The following is a 21,831-nucleotide window of genomic DNA, read 5'->3' as shown; positions in this document are numbered from 1 at the left end:
CCCTTCCCATGAGGCATTGGAGCATCTATTTGGATTTTGTGAAGATTTGCAGCTAATTCTGACTGGCAGGAAAAGTTGACGACTCTGGCCAATTCCCCAGCAGTGAGCCTGCGCTTAGTCACACGATGTGACAAAAACAGAGCATCTTCGAATCTGACTCAGGACCAAGCTACAAGTGACGAATGACACTTGAACGGCAAGTGGACTGAGGGCCAAGCTACACATGATGAATGACACTTGAACGGCAAGTGGATTGAGTGGAGGGCAAGTGAACAGGGAGAAATACACTTGCCGTTCAAGTGTCATTCGTCACGTGTAGCTTGGCCCTGAGTGGAGTGCAAGTGAACAGGGAGAAATACACTTGCCGTTCAAGTGTCATTCGTCATGTGTAGCTTGGCCCTGAGTGGAGTGCAAGTGAACAGGGAGAAATACACTTGCCGTTCAAGTGTCATTCGTCACGTGTAGCTTGGCCCTGAGTGGAGTGCAAGTGAACAGGGAGAAATACACTTGCCGTTCAAGTGTCATTCGTCATGTGTAGCTTGGCCCTGAGTGGAGTGCAACTGAACAGGGAGAAATACACTTGCCGTTCAAGTGTCATTCGTCACGTGTAGCTTGGCCCTGAGTGGAGTGCAAGTGAACAGGGAGAAATACACTTGCCGTTCAAGTGTCATTCGTCACGTGTAGCTTGGCCCTGAGTGGAGTGCAAGTGAACAGGGAGAAATACACTTGCCGTTCAAGTGTCATTCGTCACGTGTAGCTTGGCCCTGAGTGGAGTGCAAGTGAACAGGGAGAAATACACTTGCCGTTCAAGTGTCATTCGTCACGTGTAGCTTGGCCCTGAGTGGAGTGCAAGTGAACAGGGAGAAATACACTTGCCGTTCAAGTGTCATTCGTCACGTGTAGCTTGGCCCTGAGTGGAGTACAAGTGAACAGGGAGAAATACACTTGCCGTTCAAGTGTCATTCGTCACGTGTAGCTTGGCCCTGAGTGGAGTGCAAGTGAACAGGGAGAAATACACTTGCCGTTCAAGTGTCATTCGTCATGTGTAGCTTGGCCCTGAGTGGAGTGCAAGTGAACAGGGAGAAATACACTTGCCGTTCAAGTGTCATTCGTCATGTGTAGCTTGGCCCTGAGTGGAGTGCAAGTGAACAGGGAGAAATACACTTGCCGTTCAAGTGTCATTCGTCACTTGTAGCTTCACCCATAGTCTGCCTCTTGACTGGATTACTTCACACATTAGGATCTCTTTTCCTTCATAAGCCACGTTGTACAGACAGCAGGATTGAACCCAGTGGCACTTTAACAACAACAACTGCACTTATATACCGCTCTTCTAGACAGATTAATGCCTCACCCAGAGCGGTGAACAAGTTACTGTTATTATTATCCCCACAGTACAGCTGGGGAGCTGGGGCTGAGAGGAGTGGCTTACCCAAGGCCACCTACTGAGCTCATGGCAGGAGTGGGATTCGAACCAGCAGAGTGCTGGTTCGCAGTTGAACCACTTAACCACTGTGCTACAGCAGCTTTAGAGACCAACAAGATTTGCAGGGTTTAAGCTTTTGAACGTTAAAGCTCACTTCTTCAGATACAGGAGCTTTGATTCACGAAAACTTATATCCTAAAAATCATGTTGGTGCTACTGGACTCAGTTCCTGTTGTTCTACTGCAGACCAGCACAATAGGCAGGCAAACAGGTAAACCACCGGGAGACTGCCTGCCACTGGCCAGCAGCTAGAATCCCTAACTTGGGCCCACCATTTTCTGTGCGCTTGAGGTGTCAGGGTGGTTGAGGGGCTCCTGAGCTGGGTGGGTCCCTGGATCTTGGGGGTGAGGCTGAGCGGAGTCCAGGAGTGCCGCTTCCTGCTGCCTCAGTAGTCTCTTTGGAGGAAGTTGGGCAAGAGGTCCCATATGGGATACATGGGGTTGGGCGACTCTGTCTCCTATCGGTGGGAGGTGAGTCATAGGACAAGACTTTTTTTCCAGCTAGGGATAATATCATCTGGGAGGTTATATCAGGGATGTTTTGACATGAAAGCCATTGAGCAATTTCACATCCTAAATCAGCAGTTTTCTCTCCCCTCAAGAGATGATCTTATCCTTCCTCGTCACGGTCTTGTCTGGTTTTGGGGCGTGTGTGTGTGTCTGAACCTTTCAACTTTGCCTGGGCCCCACCTCCGGCAAGCTGCCATTAATGGGGGGTGGGGGTGGAAGCTTTGGTTCCTGTCTCCAGCCACCGCCCCTCGTGCTTATATAGAATCAAAAACTATGGGCTGGTGCAGGGATTGTCGGGAAAGTGAAAATGTGATGCATAGAAATGATGGCTGAGTCAGCCCTTTCTGTCAGCCCTTCTGGGAAGCTGACACCCTGTTCAGGCACTTCTCTGTGGAGCTTCTTGGTCCTCCCAGCCTGACGAAACGAGAAGGCAGCGAGGCACACACAAAAATCGGATCGGAGCATTTCAAGTTATGATCAAGTGTCATAAATTGTCACAGTTGGATTAATTCTATTAAAGATGGGCAGTGATTCAGGTCCGATCCTAATTTGTTATTCTCTCGTGGCACATCTGTCACAATTTCTGGGGATGGGCGCTTAAGCGCTTAGTGAGGTTTGAGAATTAATGGTCTGCCGAGGCGCTGTGGTGAACCAAGAAGACCTGAGTAGAAACCAAGATGATCGGGCTATCGGTTTGTTTATTTTTTTAAAAAAAGATACAACAGGCTGGAGGGAGTCTTTGAGGGGCTACCCCACCTTTCCACGAGGGCAGCTGCATTTCCCAACATGCAGAACAAATAGGAGTTCGCTGTGTCCTGTCAGCACTTAAAAAAAAAAAACCCTTTTGTGGCTGTGGCTGCCTCATAAAAACCTTTTCGATCTTGGAGGCAGGCAGTGCATATTTGCATATGTATATCTTTAATTTCCACAGAACAGGCTGGCTACCAGATGGGGGAAGCAAACAAGCCTCCGACCTTTGTCTGAAATGTGGACATTTTCCTGAGTTGTTAACCTCAAAGGAAACTTAGCGGTTTCTAACCGGGTGGAGTCCTTGCCAGATTCTAACCTGAAAACATTTTTTCGCAAACAACTGTAAAGAAAGAGGGGGCAGGGGGAGGGGTAAAAAGGAAGGTTCTTTCTTTCAAACCAGATGGGAGAATGGAGTCCCTCCAAGGCAGCTTCTAAATTTGTTTACTTAACGTAGAATAGAAGAGACGTTTGTGGTTTTCTCCCCCTTCCCCAGGCCTTTCTCTTTCTGGCTCCCTCACGTACAAAGAGGGCTCTTTCAACTCAATGAATGCATGGCAGGAATAGGACTTCTCTGCACAAGATCCAGGCCTCCTTTGTGCCATTCGCTTTGGGGGTCCTGTTTTCCAGAAGGGGTCGGTGTTGTTTTCGGGACCAACACCAGCTAGGATATAGACAAGCTGGAGCGTGTCCAGAGGAGGGCAACGGAGATGGTGAGGGGTCTGGAGACCGAGTCCTATGAGGGAAGGTTGAAGGAGCTCAGAATGTTTAGCCTGGAGAGGAAACGACTGAGAGGTGATATATGAGAACCATCCTCAAGTACTTGAAGGGCTGTCCTATAGAGGATGGTGTGGAGTTGTTTTCCGCTGCTCCAGAAGGTTGGAACAGAACCAACGGGTTGAAATTAAATCAAAATTGTTTTCGGCTAAACATTAGGAAAAATACCTAACAGTTAGAACAGTCCCTCAGTGGAACAGGCTTCCACCTGAGGTCGTGGGCTCTCCTTCTTTGGAGGTTTTTAAGCAGAGGCTAGATGGCCCTCTGACAGCAATGCTGATTCTGTGAATGTGGGCAGATCATGAGGGAGAGGGCAGAATGGGTTACATCAGTGCTTGGTTCTTGCTGTCCCTTCTTACATGCCCAGGGTAAGGCCGATTGCCACTTTGGGGTCAGGTAGCCATTTTCCCCAGGAGAGTTTGGCTAGGGGTCCTGGAGGTGTTTTGCCATTTTCTGAAGCACGGGTCACTGGGTGCGTGTGTGTAGAGTAGGTAGTTGTGAATTTCCTGCATTGTGCAGGGGGTTGAACTAGATGACTGTAGAGGTCCCTTCCAACCTTATGATTCTAATACCAAAGACCACCTTTGCTTGCCAGGGCACCATAAGCTGCAGTGTGAATAGGAGTATTTCATCACACGACATTCTCCACACACTTGAGTTGACCTCGTGGGGGTTGGGAAATTCATGGAGGTTTGGTTGTGAAGCCTGAAGAGGGAAGAGTTTGGTGAGGTGAGATGAGGAGCCTCAGTGGGGTACAGTGCCACAGAGAGACGCCACCGTCTAAAGCAGCCATGTAGTTCTGGGAGATTTCCAGGCTCCAGCATGACAATTCTACTACACATTCGAAACAGAGGCGATTCCAGGATCAGTTTCTCCCAATACTTTATAATATTTTTTGACTGGGGCTGTGGTGTGTGAGGTGAGGTTTAACTAGGGTTGCCAGCCTCCAGGTAGTGGCTGGAGATCTCCCGGAATTACAACTGATCTCCAGGCCACAGAGATCAGTTCACCTGGAGAAAATGGTTACTTTTGGGGGTGGACTCTATGGAATTATGCCATGCCAAGGTCCTTTCCCTCCCCAAACCCCACTTTCTCCAGGTTTCTCCAGGTTTCACCCCCCCAGGTCTCCAGGAATTTCTCAACTTGGAGCTGGCAACCCTAGGTTTAACTCATGTACTCACCTGTCTTAGTTTTGCCCTGTTATTAGCCTTGGGGGAAAAAAACCTTTCCTTTCCTGAGATAATAACTGTGGTGCATGAGAGAGAGGGAAATCCAGTTGGCACAACTGTGTAGTGTTTGAAGTCAACTTCTAGTAATTTCTCCAAGAACCATGTGATTGTTTAGGTAGGTAAAGAAATTGTGTCTGTGTGCACATGCACACAGCTTTCTCTGTAGCATTCCTCACACATTAAGGAAATCAGTTGTCATAGAAAATTTCCATGGGAAGGACAAGAAAAGTTACTGACCTACCCTGACCCACACACCCCAAGACTACTTTCGCTGTGCAATATGTCACACAACTGGACTTTTGTTCCCAGTGAACATTGTTCCTCTCAGGTTTTTGCTTGGTTGAAGGATTAATATTGCTGTGAGTGTATGTTGTCACAAAAGTGTTTTAAATAAGCTAGCCTTTTTGTGATTGAGCCCATTTGGGTACCCCGACTGAATGAAGGGATCGCGCTCCCTTTTTCTTTAACCAACAAACCAACCAACAATAGAGGAGTTTCTCCTGTAGAGTTTTGAGTGTACGTGAGAAATCAGCCCAGGGAATTGATCTGAAGCCTCGATTTCAGCAACAAGCAAACCAGCTCCCTCTGGAGTAAGTGCAGCCAATTCCCTCCCACCCACCTTGCTTGCTTAAGATCACAAGCTCACATCCCCCCCCCCCATCTGTCCTCCATTAATTCATTAGACGCTGACAAAGGGCACTTTGATCAGGTCTGTTTAAAAGGTTTCTTGATGACACATAGCAGTAAACTTCTCTTCTCGGGCCGGAAATGTCCCCATAACTCTTCCTGCTAAATTTGACGATAGAACCCCCCCCCCTGGATATTAATTGAAGCTGGAGTGCTCACACGTGTTCCCCAGGCCTGTTTTCGATCTGCTTCTTTGAACTTGGGAGTTTGTTGAAAAAAGAGGAAATCTTGTGCTTGTATGTGGGGGGGTGGGGAGGACAAGGTCACATTTTCCTCTCATCAGGATCAAAGGGTTGCAGAGAGTGGTGAAGGCAGCGTGAACCTTTGCCATGGTGGCCCACCTCTGGACTGCCCAAAGGGGGAGATGGTAAGGGCCCATGCCGTGCTTTCCCTTCTTTTAGCAAACCACCCCGTTCTCAGTCTCAAAATATTCATAGATCTAGAGGAGTTAGGCATGTTAGTTTGTAGTTGCAAAATAGTAAAGAGTCCAGTAGCACCTTTAAGACTAACCAACTTTATTGTAGCATAAGCTTTCAAGAGCCACAGCTCTCTTCATCAGATGCATGGGAGGGTATGAAGAAACTGGCTAGAGATATTCAAAATATTCATTCATTCTTTAATGTTGACTCCAGCAGATGGAAATCACATCAAAATAGTTATAATCAATACAATAAAATAATACTAGGAAACACCATTGAACGGCAAAGGCATACTTCCAGTAGCCATGGCCAACAGGGCTGGCTCTCTGGCAGTGCTTCTGAAGAGGCAGCTTGGGGCAGCACAAGGAAGAAAAAACTGCTTCACCCAGAAGTTCTGCTTTGACCCTGCCCAGAAGTGGTGTGAACAGAGGAAGCTAAGAGGCGCCTGCTGGATCAAGCAACACTCCCTCTAGCTAGTCCAGGACCCTTTTTCATACAGCAGCCAAACCCTGGAGGGCTGACAAACAGGGCACAGAGGCCAAGTGTCACGACTCCCTTTCTCTCATGTAGTTAGATTTTGCCTTAAACCCTCTTGTTCTTACACCCTCTGCCACCAGGAATTAAATTCCAAACTAGTTAATTAAATTTTCTCCCTGAAGAATGTGCCCAAGCGTTAGGCTCCTTTGTGGGACTATGTGGCCCTGAGGATAGGAATGGGATATAGAGAAATCACATATATTCTGGGGTGGGGTGGGGTAGAAAAACAACTCACGTGCAGAAGGGTGAACAACCCCCCCCCCAATAAACTTGTTATATGAAGCATATTGGTTTCACAGTATTTCTTAAGCTTGATCATTTCAAAGATAATTATCTGTTCTTAAAGTTTCTTTACATAGGCTCAGTCACACAACATAATTTTCCACACAGGTCTTCTTTAAGAGAATAAATTCCACACAGACTTAGAGCCGAACGAGACGAGACGAATTACACGAGTCTATGCGAGTGGCCAGATTCAGTTTTTCCCCTCACCTTTCCGTATCTCTTTTACCCCAGATGAACTCATGTCTGTGGCTCTGCTCTGTGCATGTGTCAGCAAAAAACCTGTTTACATTGATGTGTCCATGTGTCCACATCGAGTCGCCGTTGCAGAGCGGTGATTCTGTTTTGCTTCCGCTTCCCTCTTCCCGCACAGAAAGGCAATAGGGAACAGGACAGTTACAGGGGACAGTTCAAGCATGCGCAAACTGGCGGTGCATGATGGGATACCATTCCTGCGTCTTGGAGGAGCGCAGAAGAAGCACGGACACGGGCTCAAGTGCAGTCTGGCCGTGCTGGTGAGTGTACAGGAAAGCAATGGGGAGACACGTGTAAGTCTGTTCACATGTTGTTCACGTGTCATTTGTATCATGGAGTTCGGCTCTTAGATTCATTCAGGCTTCTCCACACAACTTGTCTGATTTATATAGACCAATCTCTCATTCAGATATACATAGAATTTCTCAGGCATGCACACAGGTTGCCTGCTTTGCCCAGACTCAATTTTATTTCTCTGCCCATTAACTAATAACTGCAGTTCACTCCACCCCTAGAGTACAGCTACTGTTCAATCAGGTTTCTCTCCATTCACACTTCTCAACTCCACCTACACTCTCAGTCATCAACCAGTCACCTCACTCACTCATCCCTCTCTTTCCAACCTCACAATGAGCCTTAATGAGGACAAAATCCCTCACTTATAGCCACGGGGAAGCTGCAGCTCTCTTCTTTTCTCACTCCGCCTGTCTCAGTCAACCCCCCCTAGCCAGCTGGGAAGGGGACGTGAGGCTGTGGAGACCCCCCCCAGCCCAGTGGTAGAACACATGCACAGTGCTATCTCCCCACCACATACACACCTCAAGTGACAGAGATTCAGGCAACAGGGCTGGGAAAGACCCTTCACTGCCAGAGCGTCTGGGGAACTTGGACTGTCTTGGGTTCTGTGTGCCAGGCAGCTTTCTGTGCCTTCCAGGCCTGGAAGAGCATGCTCAAGAGGGCAGAGAGCCAGGCGGGTTGTAACCTTGCCTTTTGGTACAAACTTGAAAGGCCCCATTGAATGTCTGGCTGCTTGCCTGCCCTGCCTCCCCCGTGACATGCCTCCCAGACAATGTGCACTGTTCACATGCTAATGAATGTCTGTGTTCCCCCCTGACCTCTGCTTAAGGGCGGGGTACTTCAGAGAGTGCCCTGGAAGCAAAGCTTGGCCAACTCCTGAGGGTGAGGCAGGAAGCAGGGAAGGACAGTGCAATTATATGGACCATTGAGGGACTCTGGCTTTGTAATCCCACCCCAAGTTGAGGAGAATATGATGGGCAAGGCATTCCAAGAGTGAGAGAAGAAAACCCGGGGGCTCTTTGTGCAAAGACTAGCCTGATCCCACCAGATCTCAGGAACGAAACTTGGATGGAGGCCAACAAGGAAGTCCAGGGTGACTATGCAGAAGCAGGCAATGGCAAGCCACCTTGGAACATCTCTTGCCTGGAAAACCCTGTGGGGTCACTATGAATCAGCTACAGCTTGACAGCACTTTCCTCCACCTCCTGTGCAAAGCCCCATCACTCCCAGGATGACACAGAGAAATGAAAGTAATGGAGTCAGTTTGGTGTCGTGGTTAAGAGTAGCAGGACTCTAATCTGGAGAACCAGGTTTGATTCCCCACTCCTCTGCTTGAAGCTAGCTGGGTGACCTTGGGTCACTCACAGCTCTCTCAGAGCTCTCTCAGCCCCACTCACCTCACAGGGTGATTGTTGTGGGGATAATAATAACATACTTTGTAAACTGCTCTGAGTGTCCTGAAGGACAGTATATAAATCAAATGTTATTGTTGTTGTTGTTGTCTTTCGCTGTGGCTTATTATCCAGGATGTCTGCTCTTGGGACTCCAGGAGCAACCAGCTTACCTCTGATTTCTGATCCTCTTACCCTTGTGCAGCACCACTGGGAATGGATCTTTTCATTCAGGAATTGTGGGGATGCAGCTGTGCTTCCACAGGAATATCAGGGCAGCCAAAGGGCAACATTGTCCCATGCGACTGAGGCTCCGGGAGAACCAAAGCTTCCTTGCAAATTTCCCTCGTCGCCAAACGCAGGGACGTCACCAGAAGCAAGGCAGTGCCTCCTCTATGCGTGGCAGGTCTGCTAACAAGCACAACCCCTGGAGAAAGCCCTTAGCAGTCGGTCCAGTCAAGGTCAAGAAGCGATCTGCCCTGGGAAAATGTCTTCCCTGAACACTGTCCTCCCTCGTCAATGCTTAACAAAGCACAAAAGAGACCATGTGTGTAAACCTCCCATGACCCTGAATGCTGGCAAAGAACCTCTTTCCCCTTAAGGATGCTGACAGTAGATCGAAATATGTCCCAAGTACTGGCAACTGGAGCGCAGGGAAGGAAGTTGAACAGATTTGCTAATGAGTTAATCTTCTGCTTTTGCAACCTAAGAAGAGGCAGTAAATTGGCTCTCCGCCCGAGATCGTATTTTCTAGAGATTGCAAAAGAGGAGTTCAATTGCTTGCAGATACCACACCACTGGAAAATGTTGTGAGAAGTTAAGTGGGGGGTTCCCCTCCCCCTTAGCAATGTTCTGATGATAAGCCAGAAAGAAAAAAATACCCACACAAAGGAGGAAATCAATCTATTGTTTTAAATACTTTTTTCCTCTTTCGTTTTCTTTTTTTATTCTTTTTTGGAATTGGCAAGTGATTTTAGAACTTGGAACAGGATAACTGTTTCACCGGAAGAATTTTAAGTGCTGAACCTGGTTATGTTTTCATGTAAATATGCATAGCAAATTCACACTGCAGACTTTGCTATTTAGAGAGCACGTTTCTCAGTTTTATTGCTGGGTTAATCCAGTGATTTCAGCATCTCATAACAGATTTGTGGTTTCCCTCTTTGCCAGCCCCTCTGTTTGTGAGCCATTGGCTCAGCTACGGTGAGGTCATGGAATGCTCAAAAGTAATTAAATTGTGTAGAAGGAAATCGTCAGCAGCAGACATGTAGATTGAATGTGAGAAGCTGGGGATGCTTTAGGCTGTTCCTGCATTGGACAGGGGGTTGGACTAGATGGTCTGTAAGGTCCCTTCCAATTCTGTGTTTCCATGAGTCAAGCTACAAGTGACTTTTTTCAAACGTAGAACACTTGATCGTTTTTGCAAGTTTTCCTGGGAACTGAAGTCCCAGTGTCCTTCCCCTCTCTGTTAGAATCGCTGCCTGAAGAGCCGGAGAAAGCCGGCTGCAGCAGCAGCTTTTGCAAATTGTTCCTCCAGTCACAAGCCTGCTCTCAACGATCTTTGAGGGCGGGCAGATGCAGTTTTCTCCCTGGGCGTCTTACTCCCGGGGAGCTGCTCTGGATTTGCAAAAGCTGCTGCTGCAGCCAGCTTTCTCTGGCTCTTCAGGCAGCGATTCTAACAGAGAGGGGAAGGACACTTGGACTTCAGTTCCCAGGAAAACTTGCGAAAACGATCAAGTGTTCTACGCGTAAAAAAAGTCACTTGTAGCTTGGCTCTAAGATTCTAAGTGAATGTCACCATGGTCGTGGAAAGTGTCCCATACAATGTAGGGACAGGAGAAACCATGAGCTTATCCATACAAGTGGACGGAATGAAGATTTGGAAACGTGTGTGTGGGGTCTGCTGCTAGTAGTCTCTTCAGGGAGCATTGTCTTGCCCTCCCCTCCTCTGGGCCCCAGACTTCATCATCATCAGCTTTATTGCAAAAGCTCACAACATTAGCAATTGACACCAGCAACATCAGAATTATAATACAACAATCACAGTAACAGTAAAAAGCCCAATAAACATAACAATTTAAAAACAATCATTAGGATCACAACAAAATTTAAGCTAAAACCAACATCGGTTCAAGCGATTCAGTCAGATAGTTGGCAAAATACGTAAGATTACCCATCAGCCACCATAACAGTAGATGGTTCTGATAAGGCCTTTATCACCCTCGCAACAAACTGTGCCATTTGCAGCACTATCCATTTGCTTTTGCCGGCAAGTAATGTAATTAATGTATCATTATCCGCTCTCCGAGGATATTGTAATAAAATATCCCTAAGATATCTTTCATGTTCTAATACAAATCTTGGGCAATAGAAGACCACATGGCCCAAATCTTCAGTAGAATTCTGATTGCAAATACAGACACATTCTTTATATGGGATTGCATTCTAATGGCCTCTTACCATTGCCAGTTTTAAGGTATCCAACTGTGCTTTGGTAAATGCTTTCTTATGCTCAAGATTGGTAAGATAATACGGAAGAGTCAAAGGAGAAGGTGCGAGTTGCTTCAAGCAAAATGGTTATGAGGTTGGTTACGAGGTTGGAGCACCTTTTGTATGAAGAAAGGATGTAGAATCTGGGACTTTCCCGTCTAGAAAAAGATTTCAAATCGGGGACGTGATTGTGCACGGGGTGGAGATAGCGGATAGAGTGTGCTTTTTGTCCCACTCCATTATACTAGAACTCTGGGACACACAATGAAGTTGATGGGGTAATAAGTTCAGGGCCGTTTCTACACTACTTACCTTCATCCAGAACGCCGTGGAACATTGCGAAAAAACCACAGAAGATAGCGTCTTCTCATGCGAGTTTTGCACGAGATGACGCTATCTTCCGTGGATTTTTTGCAACGTTCTGCGGCATTCTGGATGAAGGTAAGTAGTGTGGAAATGGCCCAGGACAGGCTAAAAGGAAATACTTCTTTACTCAACAAGTAATTGCCCTCCGCACAGCTCAGTGGGGCAGAGGGCAATCTAAACTCCCCTCTGTCTGCAGATCAGGGGGCGGGGCCACCAGCCATATGATCATTTTCAAGAGGTTCCGGAACTCCGTTCCACCGCATTCCGGCTGAAAAAAAGCCCTGATGCCAGGTGACCTGCTCTGAAAGAGTGGAGGGGCGGGGCCACTTTTTGTTCCTATTCCTGTCAATTACCATCTGCTGCACCTGTGTGCAAGAGCTGAAACTGCTGTCAGAAACCTGGTGGCAATTTGTCTAGACAGGTCCATTGCATAAGAAGGATTGGATCGGACCCAGCTTTGAGCCAGAGCTGCCTTCCAGAGCTAGTTTTCAATTCCATGATTCAGCCCTCTGCTTTGATGGAATGAGAAACAGAGCGCCACTGCCCATGTGCAAAATGCCTTTTGCTCACTACTGAACAACCCCACCAGCCTCACGCCTCAGGGATGACGGAGAGCTTTGAATCCAGAAGGGGGAGTCTCTGGGGCAAGGAAAAGCCCCAGCATCTTTCCTCTTTGAAAATGGAAACTTGGTTCTGTATGATAGGAAGATTGATGCTTTTGTGGGGGTAGGATCAGGGGGGCACATTCAGCAGGCTTTTTATTCACGAGGAAGAACAAGGACAGTAGTTACGGGGAGGGGGGTTGACCCTGGCCCTCTGGGACATTCCCAACCCCTCCCTTGATTTTCAGTTTTTTGCCTTCTTTTCAAACCTTCTCTTTCGCCCTGGAGAGATGGGGGGGGGGGACGGGACAGACAAGCAGGATTCACGCCCCCACTGCCTTCCTGCATTCTGGCCAATGAAAGCAAAGGAGTTGGGAAGAGTGACTGGCCCGTTGGTTCCTTGGTAACTAGAAACCAATTTTACTTTAATAGAACAGCCCTCGGGCTTTTCCCCATGTGGCAAGGGCCCTTCTACAAAGGACGTGGTCTGTGCCAATGTGCAATTCTGTCCTTTTGAGGAGCTCCAGTCCCTGCCAGAAGTGCTATCAGGGTGTCTCCTCGGCTTGGACTTGGCACATGAACATGCACCCCTCCCTGCCCCAAACTGGGCAATCCATCACAGTTCAGCACTGTGCAGACACATGCCCATGAGAGCTTCCACAGCCACTGGCTGCATTTCAAAGGAGGCTGATGAAAGCGCCATTAAGCTCCAAGTCAGAACAGGGAAGTCCAAGGCCTAATGCCAGAATGTGCCTTTCAAAGGCAATGCAAAACTGTCCCAGGCTGGTGCTGAGCTCTGGAAGCAACTAGGCCCCAGAAGACATTTACCGCATAGTGGTTCTGCCGAAGACTGGCGGCTGAGAGGCCATTTTGAAAAGCAAAACTGGCCCAGGCTGGTGGTGACCTCTGGAAGCAACTAGGCCCCAGAAGACATTTACCACATAGTGGTTCTGCCAAAGACTGTGGCTGAGGGGCCATTTTGAAAAGTCTGACTTGGTGGGCATCATTTGCCGAGGGCTTCCTCCCCTCCATACCAGTAATTACGCCTATTTTGTGGCAGCAACATCCAGAGGGAGTGAATCCCAAAGCCATGATGTCTGACAATTCACACCTTACTGTTCTTAGGTGTACACTTCATTTTTTTTAAAGAAATTTTTATTGGGTGAGTAAAGATTAATATTACAGATTTTCAATTGAAACCCTCATTTCCATATTCTCCCCCCTTCTCCCCCCTTAATCTAAGACCTCCAACAGTTTTCCAACCCGCTGTCTAAACCTACTACTTATATCTCCTTTTCTTAACTGTCTTAATACGCTACTGAGATAGATAATATATATTGAATTAAGCAAAACCTAACATCAAACTATCAATTACATTATATTTCTAACTTTTCTCCCCTCTTCTTTTGTAAAGATCAGTATCTCTTCCTTTCTGTAAGCTTAATAGTTACCTAACAACCATAATTCTCCCTTTACGTCCCACTTCTTTTCCAAATACTGTTTTAACTTCCCCCAGTCATTAAAAAATTCTTCTGGATTCTGTTCTCTCAACTTTCTCGTCATTTTGTCCATTTCTGCCATGTACAGCAATTTTTGAATCCAATTTTCAATAGATGGTACTTCTTGCGTCTTCCATTTCTGAGCATATAAAATTCTTGCCGCTGTTGTCATATAGAATAATAAAGTTCTTTGTTGCCTGGGAATCTCTTCTAATTTCAAATTTAACAACAGTAGTTCTGGGTTCTTATTTATTGGGATTTGTAAAATTTCAGTCATAGCTTCTGTAATATCTCCCCAGAACTGCTTTGCTACCTCACAGGTCCACCACATATGATATAATGAACCTTCATGGCTTTTACATTTCCAACACTTGTCTGACATTTTGTTGTTCCCATATGCTGTTTTCTTCGGCGTTAGGTACCATCTATATATCATCTTATAGACATTTTCTTTGATATTGGTACAAGTCGATATCTTCAATGTATTTTTCCACAAGTGTTCCCATGCCTCCATTGTTATGTCTCTATTGCAATTTATAGCCCATTTCTTTAGGTGTACACTTCAGATGGTTTAATTAGCACTCAAACGTGGGGGGGAAAGTTCTGTTTAATCACTCACATCATGCACACGTATTCTTTGGCGAACCACAGATCCTGTCAGAGCACTTCCAGGAGCAGGTGCAGGTTTGTCACTAGGTAGTGGGTGAAAAGGTTTCCCAGAATAACACTTTTAGGAATAGTAACCCTTCTGTAAGGTTGGATCACACCAGTGTAATATCCTGACCTGGAGACTAGTCAACCAGTAGTCGTAGTAACAACAACAACAACCGATTTATATACCGCCCTTCAGGACAACTTAATGCCCACTCAGAGCGGTTTACAAAGGGTGTTATTATTATCCCCACAACTCTGGAGAGCGCTCCAGAGAGCTGTGACTGAGCCAAGGTCACCCAGCTGGCTTCAAGTGGAGGAGTGGGGAATCAAACCCGGCTCTCCAGATTAGAGTCCCGCGCTCTTACGCTCTTAACCACTGCACCAAAGTGCCTCTCCAGTTTGAATCCAAGTAGACCTTGGATGTAAATCTCCACATAGCCATAGCTGCTGGCATCACTTCAAAGGAGCCATTTTAATCTGTCCCCAACCCGTAAAGGGGTCCCAAGTCTCTTGTAATGAATATAGCCAGAAACATAGGTGAGCAGATACCCGTCTCAACTAAAAGGATTGTGGAAGATGCTTCTGCAGGCTGAAATTGGGGCTGGCCTGATCGGTCAGCTAAACATGCCAAATTGTTTGTAAGACCTTGCAGATATAGTTCAAAGATGAAGTCTATTACTTGTATTAATGTGGCATTAATATGTTTTAGAAAATATAGGAGTATAGATAATTTCATACAGTGTTTGAAGTTACAAGATCATTCCTTAGCTAAGCATATGAGACCTATCAGGTGGGACCGCTACCAATTGCCAGAAGATTATTTTGAAAAATATAAATATTGGAGTCTGAATTGATTATCAGGTTCTTCCCAGAAGGGAATCCTTACCTTGTGATCCACTTTTTAAAGAGATCCAGAGGAGTTAGCCATGTTAGTCTGTAGTAGCAAAATAGAAGAGTCCAGGAGCACCTTTAAGACTAACCAACTTTACTGTAGCATAAGCTTTCGAGAACCACAACTCTCTTTATCAGATGCATCTGATGAAGAGAACTGTGATTCTCGAAAGCTTATGCTACGGTAAAGTTGGTTAGTCTTAAAGCTGCTCCTGGACTCTTTCCTACTTTTGGTAAGAAATCATTAATGGGCTCAAGTGTTTGTTTTCCTTTAATTATCACATTATCTTAAGTTAGTTGGTGTTTAAAAATGTAAATAGGTTTTAATAAAAAGAGAAAATGGATGCAAGATTGTTTATGAATATTTTCACAAGGACAGTATCTATAAAGAACAAAAAATGTGAGGTGTTCCTCTTGCCAGGTGATTAACTAGATTAACTAGATGCCTCAGGCTTCTTAAATGCACGCCTACACCTGAATCAGGCGTACCCAGAGTAACCTGGAACTCTTTGTGTGCATAACCCTTCCCAGATAATGGATGAGCCATGACAAGGGAATTCCTAAGACCAAGAAGAGTCTATGTGGTGGTACAAAATGCAATCCCTTCCTGGTCTAAACTCTGTAGCTGCTGACCTGCTGAGACTCAAATCAGAGACGTCGCAAATGTAAAACCACCAGAATTATCTTGCTGGACCAAAGGAAAGGTCCTTCGGCTCCCGCATCCAGTCTCCAGAAGTGGCCAGGGAACTCCAGAAGCCATCCATGGTGCAATATGGAAGATCTCTGAGCATGTGTGAAATGCTCGCCGAACTCTGGTAAATCACTTTAAGTCGCTCTACACAAGACTTCTGACACGTGTTCTTCACGTGTTGGGAGGCGCAATGTTAGCCAGGAAGCGTAGTTTTAAAAGACAGAGCTGGCAGAGATCACTCCAGAGGGGACAGAGTCTCTCACAGCCCTCTGCCGCCTTTGGAGTGCTGGACTGTCTCCCCTCCTGGAGCCATGGCTTGGTTAATTCAAAGTTTTAAGTAGCGAGGGCAGCATGGCAAAGGCTCTGGAAGTGGAGACAGTCTGGCATGCCAGAGGCAGAGAGGGCTATAAGAGAATTCATCCCCTCTGGCGCGATCTCTGCCAGCTCTGTATTTTAAAACTACACTTCCCAGCTAATATTGCACCTCCCGGCACTTGACGAACACACACCCAGGCGTCTCGTGTAGAGAGACTGTGATGACAAAGAAGTTTTTGGGAAACATACACCGTGGAAATGAGCAGTGCTCAACTCTGTGACTCTTCTTTTTGGCAATTAATCATGGGAGACCTGTGGGTACATTCGGGTTCCTCAAAGACTCCCCGCTTCTTTAGGGTAGCACATGATGTTCCAGACAGACCTTGGGACATTCCAACCACGCATAAGCATTGATTCGTCACTCCCATATTGATGGGGGGTGGGTGGGGAAGAACACAAAGTACAGGCTGGTTGGAATAATCTGTGGCACTCGTTTCTCACCGTGCACAACAGCCTGCACTTACATTGAGGGGGATGGGGCAGGTAACACCACCTTTTCCCGCTGCTGCCCACTCTTTTGCGGTGTGTTCAGACCTGCAGATCTTCATACCTAGGAAAGGACATTACACAAGATAGCAGCTGGACAACGAGTGCACCTCTGCTCTGTCGCAATCTCCTGGTTTTTTTCCCCAGCACCACGTTTCAAATCTGCCTGCAACAGTCACGGCAGGGCTGGGAAAGCAGCAGCAAGTGGTTTTGAACTGAGGAGGGGAAGGTCAAATAAACTGCTGAAAGTTGGGCAGCCCAGACCACAAAGAAGGCCGCAGGAAATTGAGTTTCGCTTCCAAAATCCTTTTTAAAAATTCCCACCTTTTCCCAAATTACTCACCTTCGATTAGTAGTGACTTTGGGTCAGTCACAGCTCTCTTAGAGCTCTCTCCGCTGCATCTACCTCACAAGGGAAGTTTCCACATGTTCTCAAAAGAGCGCACCACTCAGCAAATGCTGACAGCTTTTCCACGGGATTTCTGATTTTGCCATTTCTAAAACATATGCAGGCAGTTTTTGTGGCGCCGTAAAAATGGAAGCAAAATTGCCTGCATCCATTTTGGAATTGGAGACATCAGAAATCCCATGGAAAAGCCACCAGTGTTCGGTGAGTGGGGCGCTCTTTGGAGGATGTGTGGAAACGGCCAGGGTGTCTGTTGTGGGGATAATAATGACATACTTTGTAAACCACTCTGAGTGGGTGTTAAGTTGTCCTGAAGGTTTGGTATATAAATTGAATGTTGTTGTTGTTATTGTTATTTTAAAAATATTTGCTTCCTACTTTTCCATCATAAAGGACCTCAAGAAGAGTCAACAACTTATATAAAAAGCCCTTCAGATATCTACCTGATCACAAAAACCATTTGTCGATTTTCAAAGGAAGACCTTTCCAGTCATTATAAATAATCTATGGATTATCAGTTGAAGGAACTGTGTGGGAACTTGAGGCAGGTACTGAAATTCCACTTGGAGTAGAGAAAAAACTTCTCCCCCCCCTCAGAGTCAGCCATCTTTGTGATGCCCAGTGTTTCCTCCCCATACCGCCCCCCTTTGAGAGTTGTCAACCGAATGCTGTCCCATGTGGAGCATCAATTTCAGAACAAGATTATCTGACTTCTTACTCAGCATGGATAGTCTCAGAATACGTTCAATCTTCTGCTCAAGAGTATTGGTTTAATATGACTGATTCATCAATTACTTGGCTGGGATTGCTTTGCGTTTAAGATAGGAAAAGGAAGAGCCGAGCGACAGGCAAACAAGAGGTTTAGAGAGGAACCTCTAAACCTTACTGTCAGGTCTTGCCAGGTACTTCCCCAATTACTTCACTGCATCACTCTGGTGTATGAGTTAAAGATGATTTTATTTTATTATTATTTTTTATTATTTTATTAAGGAACGATATCAGTTCAAGAAGCTGTAGCAATGGAATTGACCGGAATGCCTAAAGGTAGTAAAGCAGGGTAAATTATAGGACACCGGCCATTTTCACACAGCTTACCTTTTGCCGGGATGCAGCGTGTTCTCGCGCGAAATCGCGCCAGGAAGATGCTGTTATCGCATGAGATCACACTGTTATCGCATGATTTCGTGCGAGAACACGCTGCATCCCGGCAAAAGGTAAGCCGTGTGGAAACGGCCACTGTCTCCACCCCTGTCTCTCTGTAGGAAGGAGAGGCTGTTGGAGGTTTTGGAGCACATTGCCTGGGAAGAAGGTGGGGGGGGGAGGAGCTCTGCTCAGTCTCAGTGTTAAGTCCAAGGTCAGGTTCTCAGGCTTCAGCAGGAACTGGTAACCAAAACACCTTGCCTGGAAGATAAGCAGTTAGCAACAAAATGCTGGTTTTACTTTGCATGTACTCAGAGGCACAATACAATTACAACACACCTGATGCATGGCAGATATGCTGAAAGCCTATCTGACACTTACTGGAAACAGGAGGTGTGTATTGATTTGTGCTACTAGTAGTAAAAAGATGTTCCTAATTAAAAAGCTATAAACCTTTAGAGGACAGAGCTTGAAAATGTCCAGGGAGAAAAAAGGGTGTCAAGGGTGTAATTCCAAGGCTGGCTTCGAGAGGCAGTGTGAATTAATGTCCAGGGGAGGATTAGTGTTTTTGTTGTTGTTGTTGATGATGATGATGATGATGATGTTTTAATTATTTTATTAAAACAGAAGATAGCGTCAGACTGTAAAAACATATCAAGAGAAACAGAAAGTAACATTAGACAGTAAACAATATCAAAAACAAAATATGCAATAAAGTATTAAAACATAATACAACAAACAGCAACATTAAAGAATAGACATAATATTAAAAGCAGAATATATAGCATTGTTAGGGGTTTAAAGTTGCAGAGTTCAATATTAGTGCAATGGAAATAGACAGACTTCTGTGGTTTTTACTCTAGAAAATACTTTTACTATATATCAGGGGAAAGGGTACATTTGGTGAGAAAAAAAAGAATAGCTAACTAACTACATCTTGACACTAGGATAGACTAAACTGCAGACTGAGACAAACACTGAGAGACAGAGTGAAGAAAGAGCAATAAAACCTTAGTATATGTAGCTAGTTAATTGTCCCCAATAAACTGGTTAATCCAATAGACAATCCTAGATCCTTTCATTAAGACTCCCCTTTCTATGGTGGGAACTTTTACTCCAGGTCTAAGTGGTCCTATTCTAACTAGCTATCTAGGAGCAGAACCACAAGTGACAAAAGGCACAGATTGGACACTTGTCAGCTTCCCTCAAGTTTTGATGGGAAATGTAGGCGTCCTGGTCTCGCAGCTTCACTCTCTGACTGCTGTCCAATCGCCTTTTCAACTGTCACTTGTCCAACATTCCGCCAAGCGGCCTACATTTCCCATCAAAACTTGAGGGAAGCTGACAAGTGTCCAATCTGTGCCTTTTGTCACTTGTGGTTCTGCTCTAACTAAACAAACGGAACAACAATTTAACTCTTTCATGACTGAACGTAGGACACTTGTTAAAATCCCAACAATAGCAGATGATTAAAACTACATAATATTTCTCCTCTCCATTCCCCTCACTTATTTATGTTAAAATGACATTATACTCGCCATTTTATATCCAGCATCTTAAGAAAAAATTTATCTTTCAGCTAAAAGGTAAAGGTAGTCCCCTGTGTAAGCACCCGGTCATTACTGACCCATGGCGGGATGTCACACTATGATTTTTTCTTGCCAGACTTTTTATGGGGTGGTTTGCCATTGCCTTCCCCAGTCATCTATACTTTACCCCCATGACACTGGCTACTCATTTTACCGACCTCGGAAGGATGGAAGGCTGAGTCAACCTTGAGCCGGCTACCTGAACCCGATTTCCACTGGGATCGAACTCAGGTTGTGAGCAGAGCTTGAGCTGCAGTACTGCAACTTACCACTCTGCGCCACGGGGCTCTTAGTATATGTATCTTTCAGCTACATAGTAAAAAAAGACTAGTTTGGATTCCGTTTTGGCAGCTGTTGGCTCACCTGAGACTGTGGTGGGTCTCCGGAGCACAGTCTGTGGCTTCGGGCCTTGCAAACTGCTGCAGGTTCTATCCTTCACTCCCTCTCTCCCCCCTCCACCCATGATAGTTGTGAGAGTCTGTCTGGACATGACACTTACCCCAGGCACCTTCATCTCCCTGATTCTCCCCCAACAGCAGCCCTAGCGCCCAGGGAGAGTTGAAAACAACGGCCCCAAATGGGATGTTCTCTTCAGGGACGCTGAATCCTGGAACAAGCATCTAGTCTGAGCTGGTTCTGATGGAGAGGAAACACCAGCCGGGTGAGATGTTGGCTCCAAGCGACCAGATGTTTCTCCCGTCTCACCACCTGGCAGCACCTGGTAGCTGTCTCCTCTTTTCCAGTAGTCCTGTCAAGGAAAGGAGGGAAACAAGCGTGCTTTTAGGTCACAATTTACGGCTCAGTCTGTTGCCTGGAATGCTGGTTCCAGGTCTACTGATAGGAATATCAGGCTTCCCCCAGTGAATGCCTTGAAGCATTTAGATGCTTACGGTTACTTGCTGTACATTATTAGGGAATGGAAACAACCATCCAAAGCGTGCCTACTTCACAGGGCTGTTGTCCAGACAGCCAGGATGAGTACCTGATCTCACGCTAAAGCCACTTCATAAGGGATAAATCCTACCTAGCGATTTTGCGGGAGGCATCGCTGAGTTGCTCAGCTCCAGCTGTTTAGCAAGATGCTCACAGGGAATTGGATGATTGTATTTTGTTGGCTAATTGCATGACAAGGAGAGCCGGAAATATTGGCGAAAGTAAACCAACACCCTTCGCCGATTGTAAATTTCTACTAGTTTGAGAAACAAATTGAGGCATTTGAACTTGGCGACCATAGAAGAAAAAGGTTTATTTAGCAATAAGCCTGGTGCAGTCAATTTGGTAACTGAAGGCATACAGGAAAACACCTGTATTTTATACCTTTCAATCGACGCAGAAAAAATGGTATGCAGTTCATAAGATCTCGTACAGTTCTGTAAGCAAACAGCCAATTCTTACAAACAATCAAGTTGAGATACATGATCTGATCAGCCAGCATTTCAAAGGAATATAGTAAAAAAAATCCTGAATGGCACCATTCATTTCATAACATAACTGGGAGTGAATGCCCAAGGCCAGGGCTGAATATCTGCAGAGGTAAACAATCCTTAACCTTCCGTATATAGTGGAAGCAAGCTTGCTGTGCTTTTCTCATGGCCTCCATGTTATTATGTTATAATAATAATTTCAGGAACAGAAATGCAAAACGTAAGAGTGTAAGAAGGATCGTCTCACAGGCTTCGAGCAGGCCAGATTGATGAGTTTTAATGGGAAATAAGAGGGCTACCCCAAAATTCACTAACAAAAAGCCCTGCTTGTCTTAAGAGGGGAAAAGAACAACAAGCCACAAGAACTGGTGCAGGTCTGCTGACCCTCTTTGAATACAAAGAAGGCACATGGCTCTGCTGCCAAAGAAAAAAAGTGAGGACAATTCCACCCTGATTCCAGCTCTACTTCCCAAGGCTGTTATGGGGATAGTGGAGGAAGAGGTTGGGGCCAGGGGTGGATCTAGGGTTGCTGGTGCCCGGTGCAGCCGTTGTCTGGTTGTCTGCGTGTGCGCACAGTGCGCACACGCGCTCCCGGCACTGCA

Source organism: Eublepharis macularius, chromosome 18 (genome assembly GCF_028583425.1).
Source record: "Eublepharis macularius isolate TG4126 chromosome 18, MPM_Emac_v1.0, whole genome shotgun sequence".
NCBI classification, from domain to species: Eukaryota; Metazoa; Chordata; class Lepidosauria; order Squamata; family Eublepharidae; genus Eublepharis; species Eublepharis macularius.
The sequence above is the reverse complement of the archived record's forward strand: the minus strand, read 5'-3'. Positions refer to the sequence as shown.